Here is a 16849-nt window from a genome sequence, read left to right as displayed (position 1 = left end):
TCGAGAAAGAGAGAATCGCGAGAGAGAGAGAGAAAATCGAGAGAGAATCGCGAGAGAGAGAAAATCGAGAGTGAGAGAGAATGGCAAGAAAGAAAATTGAGAGAGAGAGAGAGAAAGAGAAAATTGAAAGAGAGAGAGAGAGAGAAAGAGAAAATCGAGAGAGATTCGAAACTATAAAGCGATTTCAGCGGCGGAATGGAAGCCGGGGAGACGCAACGAGTCCTCGTCTAGCGAGAAAACGATCCAGGAAGATGCGGCGCGAACGGGGCGTCCGTCGGCCGACATATGCCGGCTGCCGTGCGTGCGTGCAGCTGCCTATATCGTCCTTTGGGTTTGGGTCGGTGGGTGACACGTTTCGCTCGTTGTGCACGGCTGGTACACACGCGGCAGCCAATGGGTATTGATTTGTGGAGTGAACGCACCGCGCCAAGCCAAGCCGAGCCGAGCCGCACCAAGCCGCTCCCCCCCTCCACTCGGCCACGGCTCTCACCCCTAACAGTCGCGGCGCGCGGCGTGTCGGCTCGCCGCTAAACAGAGGCTGCTGGCCCGCTCGCGTACATAGATACAGCCACGAATTCCGCGCGCACACACGGCCAGACGGTCTCGCATACAATTACGGCTTAGGTACACCCCCTTTCGCTGCGAGCCTCCTGGTGGTCGTGCGCGCGCGCGCGAGCTCTCACCCTTCTCGCGTACACGTTCGCATACATAGAGAGCGAGCGAGAGAGACCAGTCGGTTCGGAGACCGCTCCCCACCGGCGCACCCCATCAACTGCACCCCCCTGCACAAGGGGGGTGACGACTGCAGCCTTTGGGTGGGTCAGGGCCAGAGGGACAGAGAATCGCGGCGGGATTCGGCTAGGTCGAGGGGAGGACGAGAGAGAGCATTCGAGAGTTCGTCAAACCTCCCGAGGTCCCTGCACCCTACCGGTTGTTACATCACGCACCCTCCCGCGGATCCAGGAAATTCCTTCGTTCTACGGAATGCCGCCGGCCCCGTGGAATCCGTTGATATACCCCCCCCCTGCCCCCGTCCACGCGGACCACGATCGTCCGTTTATCTCCCCGCGGGGATATCGCCGCGATTCGCCGTCCCATTCCCGCGTTCTTTTTCCACCGATCCCCGGTGATCGATTCGTCCGAGCCGCGGATCGGGCCATCGGATAGATAATTTACATTCTACCACGCGACGACGTCGACGTCGACGATGGACAACCATCGGCTGGGCATTCCAAGGAAGAAGGACACGCGACGAGGAAAGCGAAAGAAAATAGAAAAGGAGAAGTGGTGGGGAGAAGAAGAGTAGCGCGACGCGGCGGAGAAAAATCCGTCGCGGTTAACAAGAAGACGGATAACGAACGCAGAATTCTGGTCACCTTGCCGGGGCAAGGTAGCGCGCATACCTGGCAGCCCTTTCCTTATAGAGCAAAACGCGTACACGCGCATACCGTATCGCAAGGCCACGGGCCAAACGCACACGGAGCCGAAGGGGTGAACGTTCGCGCCGGGGGTGGAGCGGCGAAAGAAACGCGCGGGGTGCGGGCCGCTGCGCAGCCAGATCAAGAGAGTGGAGAGAGAGAGAGGGGAGACTCAGCGACGATGGGAACGGGCAACGGCGCTGGACGTCAGGATAAAGGATAAAGGATACAGGAGTAGTAAACTCGTCTCTGTCGGAGAACGAGAAAGCGGTAGAGGAAGAAGAGAGAGAGAGGGAGAGAGAGAGAGAGAAGCGTTGCGGCGCGCACCGTAGGAAGGGTGGATGAGGCCCGGCGGGGCGGGGGAGCGGCGCGCGGCCGAAGTAAACAAGTGGAAGCAGTGGAACGGGACGGGCACCGGTCAGTGCGGTGCATTTGGTGCATTCCTGCAGTCTGCGCGCTGCTGCGGCACGAGGGAGAGGAACGAGGAGAGCGAGCAAGCCGGAGCGGGTCGGAGCGAGAGACCGAGAGACGGAGAGGAAGAAGGCGAAGACGACGGAGCGAAACGGAGGACCGCGACGGAGCGAACGGGAAAGAGAGCGAACCACTGCAACGCGGCACGCCACTTTGGTCCGACGGACGCAAACCGCATTCCCGGCCGTGACCTTCGCTAGGACATCGCCACTGCCCCCACCCCCACCCGACACGGCTCTCCCCGCCCCGCCCCGGCCCCGGTCGACGTTTCCGATCCTCCGCCGCCTCTCCCGCGAACGGCGATCCTCTCTTTCTTCCTTTCCTTCTTTCTTTCTTTCGTTCCTTCCTGCTCTCCCGCTCCCCTCCCCCGCGCCGCCGGCCGACATTTCCTCCCTCCCGCGGCCGCCTCCCTTTCGCGCTCGGCGCGTCCCTCGCTCCCTCGGACCAGTCCCGATCGAAGAGCGCGCCGAGAGCCGCGGGGGAACCCGAGAGTATCCGGCGCGCAGCATCCACGGACAAACGTCTCTTTCTTTGTCGCTTCTTTCCCACCCCTTCTGCGGAGGCGCGCGCGTCTCCGCCGGCGATAGTCCTCTCTCGTCGAAGCCGACTCTCCATTTGGTCACGAGTTTCCCTCCGCGGAGCTGCCCGGTCGGCCTTTCCTCGCCTTCGCGTTTTGTATCTTTGCCTTTGCCTCGGCTTCCATCCGTGGAACGAGACCACCAACCGGCCGTCACGAGGTGCGAGACCTTTTTCCTCTCCGTCCCCGAAGCGACCGCGGCTCGTTTCTCCGGCCAACTAAATCCGTTGGTGACGAACTCTGCGCGAATCGCATGATTCACGGACTAAATATAGGCCGTGGAAGGACGGGAGGTGTCCGTGGCGCGTGGACTCGCCGGCCCTCCGGCCGTTCCGGGAAGCCCCGGATCGTAAATTTCAGCATTTCCACGGCGAACAAGCGAGCGCCATACGCCTCAGTCCTCTACTCTGTTCGGATTTAACGGGGTGACACGAAATTATCGTACGGGAAACGAGGGGTTCCTGAGGTCATTTCGAGCAACTTTTTCCTTTACACAAATTTTCTACGACGCTTCGTTTACGAGTTATCGTCGAGAAACCGTGTGACCGATGAGAGATCACGAGCGGCTGACGCCCCGCCCTCGCTGCCACCGCCGCTGCACGTCGGGCGGACCGCGCGGCGCGGCATTGGCCGCTAGGGCGAAGCGCCGGCCGCGCTCGCGCTCCGATTGGACGGGGTTTTGCGTTAATAACTCGAGAACGAAGCCTCGTAGAACATTTTCGCAAAGGAAAAAGTTGCTTGAAATTACCTCGCGAACCTATCATTTCTCGTACAATAATTTTGGGACGTCCTTTAGAACCAGACCAGCGGAATCGATTCCCATTGATCGCGGTGATAATAATTTTCGTTTCGACGTGCCCGGGCAATTCTGAATGGCCGAGAATCGTCGACCGTGACCGCGTATCCCTTCGCCCGGAGATTATATGGCGGTTCTTGCGACGATTCGCGGGACGGCTCGAGAGCAACGGCGACCGTCCGGGGACAAAAAACGGCGGGGGATGATGCGCGCGAAATATTGCGAGCACGGCGAAGAGAGGATGATATCCGCCGTGCCGTGGACCGCGAGCGATCCCGCGGGACGACCGAGCGGGGAGGAGAGCCAGCGAGGCGGAACGCGTTCGGCGTCCGGCAAAGCGGCGCGTCGCGTCGCGGACTTTCGGGGAAGCCACGCGAAGGAATGAAGCCGGCTCTCGGCCGGGGAGCCGTTTTAATTTCCTGCCGCGGCGCGGAGGGCAAAGACTCCAGGGGGAGGGGAGGGGGCCTACGGGACACGAAACCCGAAGGCTCTAACCGCGCGGCGCGGGGCGGCCGCGGGGCAAGAAGAACGCGGCCGGCGGACGGGGGAGGGGGCGACCGACCGGGGCCACGGCCCTCAAGAATTTCGGAGACCTCTGCGCTCGCGCGGTCCTTCTCTAATTTACGAGCGGTCGCCCTGAATTCGAGCAAATATTTGTCCAGCGCGCGTCCGACTAACGGGTGTATATGAGAGAAAAAGGGTGCGGGCGGGGGACGAGAGAGAGAGAAGGAGAGACGGCGGGACGGAGAACGAGGATGATCATTCATAATAGTTTCTCGAAAAGCGTTCCCCCTCCGCGACGAATATTTTCCTCGGCGAGAGTTATATACCTGTCGTCCTACTCTCTTCCTCTCTCTCTCTCGCGCGCTCGCTCTCTCTCCAGCTTTCCATTCGAGCCCCAAAAGAGACTCGCTTTGAAGCGGACCGCCCCGGAGAGTCTAGCCGGAAGCACCTACTGGAAAGTATTCGGCCGAGAGAGAAGAAGAAGAAGGCGAGAGAAGACGAGTACCTGGAAGTCGTGTTAACACGCGCTGCTGGACGCTACAAGCCGCTCCAATTAGCATCTTCTTTTTCTCCTTCGACTTCTTTCGCCTTCGCCTTCGCCTCGCGCCTACCCGGCTTCCTTTTCAGCCGACTCGCACACACCGGTGGACAGGCACACCGAGAGAGAGAGAGAGAGAGAGAGAGAGAGAGAGAGAGAGAGAGAGAGCGCACCTGTTGAGCGGACACTCTCGGAAGACGCTGCGCGGACTGCCGCCAGGTGTTCCAATACGGATTCTAATCGGTTTCCCTTCGTTACCGGCCGAGCCGCGCTAAACGACCGTTCTCGACGCGGAGCCGCGTCGCTTTCCAGGGACCCTCTAATAACGGTCACGAAATAAGGGCGAACGTTGCTGGTCGTCGGACGTCATTTTTCAGCGGAATTCTCTCCGACTGGACTTTGTCGATATGGTTTATAACATCGGTTGAGATTAAAAGCTGCTGCGACGCATGCTGTTCGAGAAAATTGTTATTTTTTGTTTTTGTTTTTTTTAATATAAGCGTTCTTTTTGTTCGATTCAACGTTTCCTGCCGAGATCGTCGAAATGAAACGTTACGGCGGAAGTTTCCGACGATATTAATCGCGTAAACCTGTTCAACGGAATGATAAACGCGTTTCTTTTTTTTTTCGAACGGTATTGCGGCACGGTCTCGCGCGCGCACGCTTCACTGGTTCATAACGAAAGGAACAAGGCGCAACGGCTCGCGCGTTCCCGTATTTTCCCGTTTAAGCCTTTCGCAACTTCGCGGAACAGCCTCGGGGGAGCCTCGGCCGGCGGCGACGACGACCGCTCCGGAAAAACTTCGGGCCGGCACGGAACTCTGGAAGCTTCTCTCAGACGTGATGATCATCTCTGGTCCGATTATCTGACCACGTCTCTCAGACGTTATAATCATGTCCGGCCCGATTATCTGACAACGTCTCCCAGACGTTATAATCATTTTTGTTCCGATTTCTTGACTACGTCTCTCAGACGTGATAATCATTTCCGTACCGATTTCATGATCACGTCTCTCAAAATCATTTCTGATCGATCTCTTCAACACGTCTATCAGACGTGATGATAATTTTTGACTAGATAACCACGTCTCTCAGACGTGACAATCATTTCTAAGCCCGATGTTTCGACCACGTCTCTCATACGTGATAATCATTTCTAGCCCGATGTTTCGACCACGTCTCTCATACGTGATAATCAATTCTAGCTCGATTATCTCACCACGCCTCTCAGACGTGATCGTACGGCAAAGGATTACCGTCGGCGTGGTCCGTGAAATCGGTCGCCAGTTTCGGCGATAAGTTTCCCCAAAACGGAACCGATCGGCCACTGTGATCGCCGCGACGCTGAAAACGCGGGAACCACGCTTCCGGTTCCCGTGTGTGGAACGGGCCGGAGCCCGCGGCGGCTCGACGCGTTCCCCAGTCGTTGTCCCCCTGCGCTTTAACGAGCCGATAAAAACGAGGAATCGCGGCAGCCCGCCGAGAGCTATTCCACCAATTAACGGACAGTCCGGGGCGCAACCCCTCGAAATTTCCTGCCGGGGCCCTCGGGGAAAAGAAGAAAAAAGAGGCGCTCGGGATCGCGAGCAACGCGAGGCAGCCGGAGCGCACAACCCTCTCGGGGCCGGTCCGCTCCCGCTGCGCGAAATACGTCGGCATCCAAATAATTCGGGATGCGCTCGTGTGAGATATGAATGAGAGGAGTGTGGGCACGGCGTGGCGTTGTTTACTGTCTGGCAGGAACGGAGAGTGGAAGAAGCATCCGCGTGCACCGACGAAAAACGAGGGGCGACGTTGCGCGCGAGATGGAGCGACACCGGGGGAGCGGGGCAGCTGGGAGGGGCCCAGGAGGAAACTGAGGAGGGTCCCGGCGTCGGTGAGGAGGATTTTGCTGGGAGCCGAGAAAGAGAGTGAGAGAAAAATATAGAATGAGAGAGAAATATAGAATGAGAGAAGAGAGAGAAATATAGAATGAGGGAGGAAAAGAGAGAGAGAAATATATAATGAGAGAGGAAAAGAGAGAGAGAGAGAAACATAGAATGAGAGAGGGAGAGAGAAATATAAAATGTGAGATTAAGAGAGAGAGAGAGAGAAATATAAAGTGAGATTAAGAGAGAGAGAGAGAGAGAGAGAGAGAGAGAGAGACAGAAATATAAAATGAGATTCAGAGAGAGAGAGAGAGAAATATAAAATGAGAGATTAAGAGAGAGCGAGAGTGAAATATAAAATGATAGATTAAGAGAGAGAGAGAGAGAAATGTAAAAGGATAGATTAAGAGAGAGCGCGAGAGAGAGATTAAGAGAGAGAGAGAGAGAGAGAGAGAGAGAGAGAGAGAGAGTTAATGAGGGAGGAAGAGAGAGAGAAATATAGAAAGAGAGGAAGAGAGACAGAAATATAGAATGAGAGTGGACGAGAGAGAGGGAGGGCGGAGGAGAGGGAAGCTGGTAGGAGCCCGGGGACCGGGCCCAGGATTCGAAGAAAGAAGAAACGGGGAGTCAACGACCGAACGAGAGAGGAGCCGCGTCTCCTTGTGTTAAGGCGCGCTCGAAACCTCCGCCCCGCCGTCTCGAGCCCGCGCCAAAGTCCGCTATTACCGATTGATACGCGATCAAGGCCGCCTCCGAGCGGAATTCCTCGCGCCTCGCAGGTGGCAAAGAAGTCCGATCGACGCGACGGATACCAGAGAAAATCACCTACCCCGGCGTAATTCGTTTCGCCGTCCGACACCGATGGAAACTACTGTTCGACACGCGCGGGACATGTGTTGCCGACGTAACAGGCTCCTCCATCATAAACTTTATCGGTCACTCGACCTCTTTCTCTCTCTCTCTTTCTTTCTATTTCTCTCTCTCTCTCTCTCTCTCTCTCTCTCTCTATCACCTCTTCTCTCTCTCTCTCTTGCACGCTCGCTCTCATTCCAGCATCCTTGATCGAGTGGAAATCAACGCGGACCAACTACGATAAATCACCGTAGATCCGCTCCGCGGTGGTCACCCGGCAAGGCTGCAACGATTGCGTCATTGTTGCACCGAGAAAGGAAAACGGTCGGACGAGTTTCTCGTAACAGCGCGCGTTCAAGTTTAACCCTCTCGTTCCTACGGCGACCCGACGGGGCCCGCCTGCCGCCGCTGGGGCCCAGCACAGGCGGTTCAGAGCGTTCTTATAGTCGCGCGTTCCAATTTTGCAACCGTCCTCTGTTCGCGCTAAGTTCGCCGCGAGACCAGAGAATTTGACGGATCCACAGTTGGTCGAAACGATGGGTTTCACGCGTTCCTTGATTCTAAAGCTACTGAAACGAATGAACGTCTAAGACTGTTGCAGAAGAAAATGGCGAAAGGTTTTGGTAAATGCGGCCCCCTTTGCCGTTGCGAAGCGGCAGGCGTTAGCCAATTTTGATGGCTCGATGAGAAAATTTAGAAGACCAAGGCTGTAACGGAGACTCCGACAAGTCCGAGTAATAGGAAAATAAATTTTCTATTTGTCTATAACCTGACGCGCGTTAAAAAAGCATCCTTAAATAGGGTGCGATCTCCGAATTAGGTCGGAGGAAATTAGAAATCACGTTGACGAAGCGCTGCTCGGCTGCGAAAAAGCCGTAAAACAGCAATCTGTTCCAGATTTAAGTCTGAAATAATTTTTCTGACTTATGGTATTTCTATTTTATGTGACAAAGTGCGCATTTTATGCGTATGAAATTGACTCTTGTGACTTGTGCATAATATTTACGCTCTTAACAATTTTTTCAATCTAAGCTTTGTTGATATAAAAGTTATATTAGAACGCGGGATAACAAATTTTAGCGGCGCCTCAGAGTAAAGGTTTAATCAAGAGATTCAACGGTGAACCTAGCGAGAGCCCTAAACGCAGCCAACGCCGATTGCCCCGTAAAGACGCGAGCAGCGAAGTTATTTAGACGTCTCGCAACTTTTATCGCAATATATAATTCCGTCGAGAAATTTATTCGATCGTTTTCTGCGAAACTTTATAATTACGTAATTACGGTTAACAAAACGATGACGAATTATATGACATATATATATATATGACAATATTTATAAATTTATAATTTTGTAATATATCACTTCATAATTTATCATATTTATAAATTCAGCGACTTGAAAACAACGACCGTGGAGACGAGTGAATTTCGCCGGCTCGGTAGGCTCGGCGTTAAAAATGAATCCGCGATTGGCCGAGTGCGCAACGAAGGCTCTTTCTCTCTCTCTCTCTCTCTCGTCTCCTGAATGGACATAAAATCAAATCGGAGCCGTGGATCGGCGCGCGCGCGCGGCCGCGATCACGGGTGGAAGTTTTCATCGGACGCGAAACACGCGCGCCTCTTCCCCGGACTCGCATGAATGATTGTCGTCGTCGCGGCGTGGTCGTCAATCTCCTGACGTCACGGGGGCGGCGGCGGTGGCGGCCGTGTTACGACCGTGCGACCGTTATGTGACCGATTGGCACACGACTGCCGCGCCGCGCCGACAGTCAGCACCTGTGTGCGCTGCGCGACTCTCCTCTCTCTCTGCTTTCCCATGCCGCGCCGCGCCGTGCCGGCCGGCCGGATTATTCGTTAGACGCGTCGTCGCGTCCAGCAGAGCGTCTGCCCGCCGCGGCGCCCCTCGGCGGCGGCCGCGCGGAACTGTCCGGGGACTCGGGGGACACCTCACACGAAATTGACGCCGGAAACGGCACCGCGCACGGGACAATTATGTCTCCTCGGCCGTTTGCTCGTGTACCAGTTACGAGCCGTTGCTCTTAGATCGCAATCGTAAACGATGGTAACCGCCGGGTACGGAGCCGAGAGAGGGCGTCGTCTTTCAACGGGGACGACGACGACGACCACGATGACGTAGAGTGCCTGAATGCCTGCGCGCGCGCTCGCGCGTCACGGCCCGCGAAAATATTCCAAATCGGCGCGCTTGAAGGCGCGCCAGTTTCGGCGACTGGGATTGATATGGAGATTAAAGGGTGTGGGGGGGGGGGGACTAAGCCGAGCCGCGGCGTTACGATGCGAACAGAGCGAGACAGCTGGATTGAAGCGAGAGCAGCGAATCAGGGATATTGCATCGATTCTTAGATAATAGAGCCTTTGTTCTGTCAAATAGACAGTTTTCGCGCGATGCGTTTTACTATATCGATGATTAATACTAGATTTATCGAGCCGTGAACGTGACTGACGCATATTGTTTTATAACGGTGCCGAAATTGGATTTATTTAAACTTTGTATGATTTATGTTATAATATACACACAAATAAGATAGATAAAATAAAAATAAATAAATAAAGATAATATAAAATAATATAAATAATAATAATATAAATAAAAATAATAAAATAAAAATAAATAAAATAAAATACATAAAAAAAATGTACGTAAAATTTTCCCCTAGAAGTATTTTTATAATAATAGGAATCATGGAAGAAAAATATTAGAAACCATTCGTTTCGACTGTTTTAATATGGACTAATATTAATTGATATTGATAAATCATATTAACTTAAATAATAATATTAATTTTCCCAGACGATTGTAAGAAACGGAAATTGAATCGAAAGAAATTGTTTTTTAATCATATCGATCAGTAATATACTAATAGATATAATCAGATAATATTGTCCAATTCTTCTCCAGTCTTTGTAATTATAATTATTATTACAATATTATATTGTTTCATATCATATATTATTATATTACAATTATAATAATAATAATTATATTATTATATTATTTTACATCATATATTGTTATTATATTATAATAATAATATTTATTATTATAATATATTACTTTATATCATATATTATTATTATTATAATATTTCATCCGTTCGTTTTGCCATGCTATCCTCGAGCGACAAGAATACAGCAACAGTCCTTCGTTCCGCCATCGATTTGGAAACTAGCGTAATTTTGCAACTGTTTCTATTTTTCGGTCGGCAGCGAGGATCTGTTGCCGTTGTTCGCTGCCCATGAAACATTAACTTATGCTTTCGCGTACATATATGTACCGGTCCGAAGGTCGACCATGCTAACTCGATATAGCTGGGCTCTCTCTAACTCTCTACCTTTCTCTTTTGATCGGCGCTCCCGCTCGGTCTGCACACGTGCGACGATGGACGAGATAGCAATTTCATAATCGGAGATTACACCACGAATAAGTAATTTTATCAATGCATATACGATCGTTGATGTTTTTTTTTAGCATTGTCGTTGCAACGGGTTTATTCCGAATATATAAATAAATAAAAAGTTATTATCATTACTATCATTATTATTACTACTATTATTATCATAATTATGATAGAACATTATTGGCTTCTTGAAGCAGCAGGTAACGCAAGAGCGATTAGAATCGTAAACGAGTTCAGCAAAAAAAAGAACATGAATTCTTTCGAAACACTCTTGAGTCATTTTACCAATTCCACTGCATCGATTCCTAAAACCTTGTTCTCCTTAACGTTTATTTTGCTCCGGATTACGTGTATTTCATTTGTATGATTTCAAAGGGTCTAGCAACCCTGCAATAAATTACAATAATACTAATGATAATAACAATAATGACTGATAAAAATAATGATAATAATTAGTATAATTTTTTCAAAATCGTCATAATGATAATAATAATGCCAACGATAATAATAATAATAATAACAATAATGCTAATAATTATTATAATAATTTTTTTCGTTTTTATAGCGAGGGGAAAACTTCAAAATCATCATAATGATAATAATAATAATAATGCTAAGAAGAAGTAGCAGAAGAACAAGACGTTCTTTCAATAGAAGAAAAGATTTCGTCCGCCGCATTTCGGGCCCCAACAGATCACAGAAACCCCGAGCACCATTAAAAATCGCAGTTTTCAACGTCGATAATTTTTTTGAAAGATCGCGCACCGTCGAGCGAGAGCGAGAGGAGCCCGCCGGAGGGACCAAGACACGGTCGCGGACGGATAGAAAGAGAATGACCGCGGCGAGCGAGCGTGGAGGGGTGGGGAGGCAGGGAGGGAGGCAGGCAGGCAGGCAAGAGAGTCAGTAGCTCTGCGTTCTCATGCATTCCGCTCTGTCATGGCGGCCAGCGACTCAGACACGCTTCGGCTGTCCTCGTTCTGCATGCGCTCCGGGGGCAACGTGCACCGCCGCGCGTCCTCGTTGCTCCCGCGGCTAGAGGAAAAGAGCAGGGCCGGGCTCACGGACGGGGCACGGGGTGCCGGGGGGCGCCGAGGGGTGCCGTGGCGCGCAGAGGGGCCGAGGAGGTGGCAAAAGACGACAGAAACGGGGATGCGGCGCGGAAGGACGGAGGGGAGCGCCCACTGCGCTAAATGCTTCTCGACGAAGGCGCGCGAGAGCCTCTCTCTCTCTCTTCGTCTCTCCATCCGTCCTTCTCTCCTGCGGGCCCCCTTTTCCTTCGGGGCCCTTCTGCGCCGCGACGTAAACAAGCCACGGGCCACGCTATCCGGCAGGTTCGCGGGATCACCTAACACGGGCCCGAATGTTCACGGACCACGGGCCCCTCCGCGACGGTGATTCATTGGACTCCCCTGCAATTTCGGAGCCGCTCGTCATCCTCTACTTTCGAATAATTGCTTCGCGAGTCTGAGATTATTAAGCACCGCCCGGCCATGCTTGAATGGAATGTCGAGTACGCCGCCGCCGCCGCCGCCGTCGTCGCTGCCTGCCTGGCTTGCCTGCGTGCGTGCGTGCGCGCATGTTATCCGTTCGGGACCGTCGGGAAGAGCGTGCGCAACCGAGGATGGGCGGTGGTTGACCGTTTCAATCTGCTGCCACTTGCGCAATTATTTCTTGCCAGAACGAGGAAGAGGTACGCGTACGTACGTACGTCGCGCGGTCCTACGGAGGGCTCTCGCTCTGCGAACGCGACGCAAAACCGACCCGTCCCGAATCGATTCTCTCGTACATGTTTTCCTCGTACGCTTCGATCGGTACTCGGACTCACGACGATCGTTCCCAACGGTGGCCGCCCGTTGAACCGCGACTGTTATTCGACGTTCGCGGAACGTTCCGTTCCGCCGGGCGTTTAAATATTTAACGCGTCGAGCGCCCGAATATCGGGCACGATAAATACCGTTAAATCGATGTGTGTAATTCGATCGATTTTGTAGAGAGAATTATATATCATACTGGGATTTAGTCAATTCGAATGCAGTGAATAAAATAATATTGATAATAATAATAGTCATAATAATGATAATAATAATCATAATAATGATAACAATAATCATAATAATGATAATAATCATAATCGTGATAATAGTAATCATAATAATGACAATATCATAATCGTGATAATAGTAATCATAATAATGACAATATCGTAATCGTGATAATGGTAATCATAATAATGACAATATCATAATCGTGATAATAATAATCATAATAATAATGATAATAATAAAAAAATTCTTCCTAATTAAAAAAAAATGTAAACAAAAAGGCAACTCGTTTTCATAATTGTCGACAATCGGCACCTATAAAAATGAGTCGCGAGGCTCGAATAATCGTATCATCCCCTCCCAAATTATCCATTTTCGTTAACAAGCTGAAGAAAAATTGCGGCGATTTTATTCCAAATAATCGTGCGAACTTTGAACAAAATTAACGTCGCAGCGTGTTCTAAGCATTTTTCTACTTTTCGAAAGAACAAATTACCGCTGCGGAAAATATTCGCAAAAATATTGATTTATCATCGACGAGGAGGGGTGCAAGAAGAAGCCGACATTGGGCATCGAACAGACAAACGCGTCCACGAAAAGTACATTCCAATTTCGCGCGCATCGTCAATGAAAACCGGACACACCGTTCGCGCCGCGCCAGTTCGAACACGTCTGAAAACCGCGCGCGGCCGTTTGTTCGGCGACGCCCGGATTCTATTTGCTCTCGGCGCGGTCTCGTTTTCCGACCGCCGCGTCTCGGAACGAGGAAAAGCAAGGAGGGCCACCGCCGCCGCCGCCGCCGTCGCTGTCGTCGTGGACAGAGGCACGCCGGGACGCCGGAGTAGACGCAATAGAGCCGCGCGCGCGTCGCGTCTGGGGCTGGCGCGCGAGCACGTACCGCGGGGTCTCGAAATTCGCATCGGAAGGGCGGGGAACGCGGACGCGAGTGTGTATGTGCGTGGGGGAGTGGGGGGAGGGCGGCTCTCCTCGGGCGAGAAGCACGAAATAATTTAGCGATCAAACGCAGCCGCGAGAGTGTACGAGGAGCGAGCCGAACGATGCCAGGACGTACGGACGGACGGACGGTCGGTCGGCCCAGCCGTAAACACGACGTGGCGCGACGCTTTTATTGCCGGCACGCTAACCACGATCACGTATTTAATCAGCCCGGCCGAAAATACCCCGGGACGCGGCCGTTTTTGAGCCGGCGCTCGTTCTCGGAATGAGCGGCCGGAGGAAATCGGTTGGCCGTAAATCGCGAGCGCCGTTCGCACCGGCACAGCTGTTGGCGCGTGACTCTTTATTGACGCGGAGAATCCCAGAAAACGAGACGAAGCGCGCGCGAACGAGCGAGTGAGCGAGCCGAAGGGAACGAGACGAAGCGAGCGCGCGCACGGTTTTCGTGCGGAACCGAGCCGAGATCGCGCGACCAGCGACTACTCTTACGTAGAATGCGAAAGAGAGAGAGAGAGAGCAATAGAGAGGGCGAGAGAGCAGGAGAGAGAGAGCGTGAGAGGGAGAGAGAGCGTGAGAAGGAGAGAGAGTGCGGCAAAGAGAGAGAGAGAGAGAGAGAGAGAGCGTGAGAGTAGGAGAGAGAGAGAGAGAGAGGAAACGGTCGCGACCGCGAGAAGAAATCGAAGCGAATGGAGCGGCCAAGGGAAGCCGAGTGGATGTCCTCGTCGGGTAACGTGGGTACTATCGTATATCTTCCCACAGGAGGGCGGGAACGTCGTCGTCGTCTCGTAAGGGGAGGCGGCAGAAGGTCGAGAAGGGTCCCACTAACGCGCGACCGCCGACAATAATGCGGAGAAAGGGCACATGAATGCCTCGTGTTATTCGCCCGCGTGTTTGCACATGCGCGGGAGCGATGAACTTGAGAAGAAGGCTCTCAGAGAGAGCCCTGTCGTCGTCGTCGTCGTCGTCGTTCGCCTCTGTCTCTCGGGCCTCTCGATCGTCCTCCTTCTCCTCCTCCTTTTTTTTTGTACGACTACTCTAACAATATAATCAGCGTCCTTCGAAAATACTCAAGCTCGTTCTCGACGATGGATCCTTTTCCTCGATGATTATCCATCATCGCGCTAATTTTTATCAATGAAGTTTCATTGATTCGCCGCGTAACGCTTTTTCGCCTGCCGCGCCATCTTGCGTGAAAATTCGTTCGTCCGCCGATCGTATCTTCTTCTAACTTCACGTCGATCCGCGAAACGTGGAAACGTTGAAAATGTTGTCCACGTTGTAGCAAATTATACCGTGGATTTTACGAGTTTATAATTTTATAATAATATAATTATATAATAATAATATTATTATTATTATGTAATTATTTTTGTGGATTATAATTTAATACGGTGATTGAAACGTCGACGAAGATTGAGGAAGATTTGAAGAAGCTAATAAAGATCGGTGTTACGCGTTCGTGGTAATAGGTGAGTAGACGCGATTTAAAACAGTCGAAATGTTAATATGAACTGAGAATGTTAATTTGGACTTGGTGAAATTGTTAAAGAAAGGGGGAAAGATTGTGTCCAATTTCTATGTCTTGCAAACTGATGCGAACAATTTTTATTTATTATTTATTTATTACAATAATTATTATTATTATAAAATATTATATTATAATTATTATGAGTATAGTAAAATTATAATAAAATATTATATTATGATTATTATTATAATAATAAAACTATAATAAAATATATTATAATTATTATTATAATATATATAATAATTAATATATAAAGGTATTCGAAAGTAGATTCTTCTTCAATATTAATTAGACCCTTCGATCGACTGAACTTCGGCAGCACCGACGGAACGAAGACCGAAGTTAAGAATATCGAACAACATCGGCGCCGGAAGCACAAATTCGGCCGATTTCGTAACACCGTAACAACGACGGAGCAGCGAGTCGTCCCGTTCAAAATTCCCGCCACGAATTCTTTAACCCCCGTTGCTCTCGCGCTTCCCGAGAAGGCACGGTGCGAACGGCCCCGAAGACGGCATTCCACCGGTATACCTGTCCTCGAGCGAACCTCCTCTACAGTCCGCAATCGAGAGAAGACCCAACTATTAGGTCTACCGCGGTAAGTTCTATCGGTTTTCAAACGTGCAGAAGAGAGAATAATTTGCATACACGACACATGCATTCAGGACGTTCACGCCGTTCGCGCGCGGCATCGCCCGGTAGACATAACCAAAAAGTCGTAAATAAAAACGGTAAGAATCGGCGTCGATCGAAGTGCCCCCGAGAGACACACGGCTCCCGAACTCTTTCGTACGGCCGGCGCCGACGACGCTTCGTTGGATTCACGGCCAAATGATTTTACGGTTTTCGATTTCGTGGAGTGTGACGCGACGCGAAGCCGTTCCGCGTAACGCTGGGACAAGCAAAAAAGAAAAAAAAAACGAAAAGCACACGACGGACGACGACGAAAAAACCGGCGGCCGTATTAGCAACAAATTAATCGACGAGTTAATTGATTAAACGACTCGGTCGAATTTTCGATAATTAGATATAACCTTTGCAACGAATAGAACCGGATAGAGCCGAAGAGACGCCGTTACTCCGCCGTGCTGTTCAACACACGGTAACATATCTGTACCGCGAATCCATTGGCAATCGAACGCGAAGCGGGACGGAAAATCCAATTTTCGTTATTTCGAACGTCGGCCGTATAGAATCCGGGGACGATGATTCGCTGGCGCGGAGATCGGTGACGCAGAGATATCGGCAAAGACGTGGAAAGGAGCGTATCGGCATTCAGGAATGCGACGATGCCGTTGTTGCACGGGGGGGTACGTACACTCGCCATTGAAAGTAACTGTACGAGCCTCGCGATTATTCATATGTTACGCAAGCAGTTATATTCGCCGCGGCACGAAACGACGGTTTCCCGTTTCGTTCGATCGCGATCGCGCGTCGTCCCCGGGTTCTCTAGCCCGACCGCGCGGCCGGATTGAGAGCCACTGGGGGGGCCGCCGGGGCTGGCTGCGCGGGCGTACACGTTGGCACAGGAAATATGAATGTAACGCCGAAAATTCATTCATAATAAGAGAGCTCGCGGCGCGCGCGCGAACGCAGGCGTGTGCGGCGCCATTTGAATTTCGGATGGCTTGGTTAACGGCGGAGGGGAGAGGTTAACGAGATCCGTCGATAAATAACACGCTCGTTTTCCTAAATCGTGGGAATAATAGGCCAGCCGAGAGAACGCGGCCAGCGTGCCCGCGCCAGTTAGCCGAGCGTGAGCGAGCGAGTGCGCGCGCGCGCGCGAGCAAGCAAGCAACCGACCGATCGAGTAGGCCGCCGGAGCGTGTGGGCTCGTTCAAGAATTTCTTCGATCCTTTTGCGCGAAGACAAAAGAGATTAAA

The 16849-nt window shown here is 51.3% G+C and overlaps 1 protein-coding gene across 6 annotated transcripts in view; it reads right to left on the bottom strand.

Moving 5' to 3' along the window:
* LOC117223580 (serine/threonine-protein phosphatase 4 regulatory subunit 1) overlaps positions 1–16849 on the bottom strand; it is a 331703-nt gene that overhangs the window by 71262 nt on the left and 243592 nt on the right. The gene's annotated exons all lie outside the window — the stretch shown is intronic.

This window comes from Megalopta genalis, chromosome 1 (genome assembly GCF_051020955.1).
Source record: "Megalopta genalis isolate 19385.01 chromosome 1, iyMegGena1_principal, whole genome shotgun sequence".
Lineage (NCBI taxonomy): Eukaryota > Metazoa > Arthropoda > Insecta > Hymenoptera > Halictidae > Megalopta > Megalopta genalis.
Note: the sequence above shows the minus strand (reverse complement) of the source record. Positions and strands in the feature narration are given on the sequence as shown.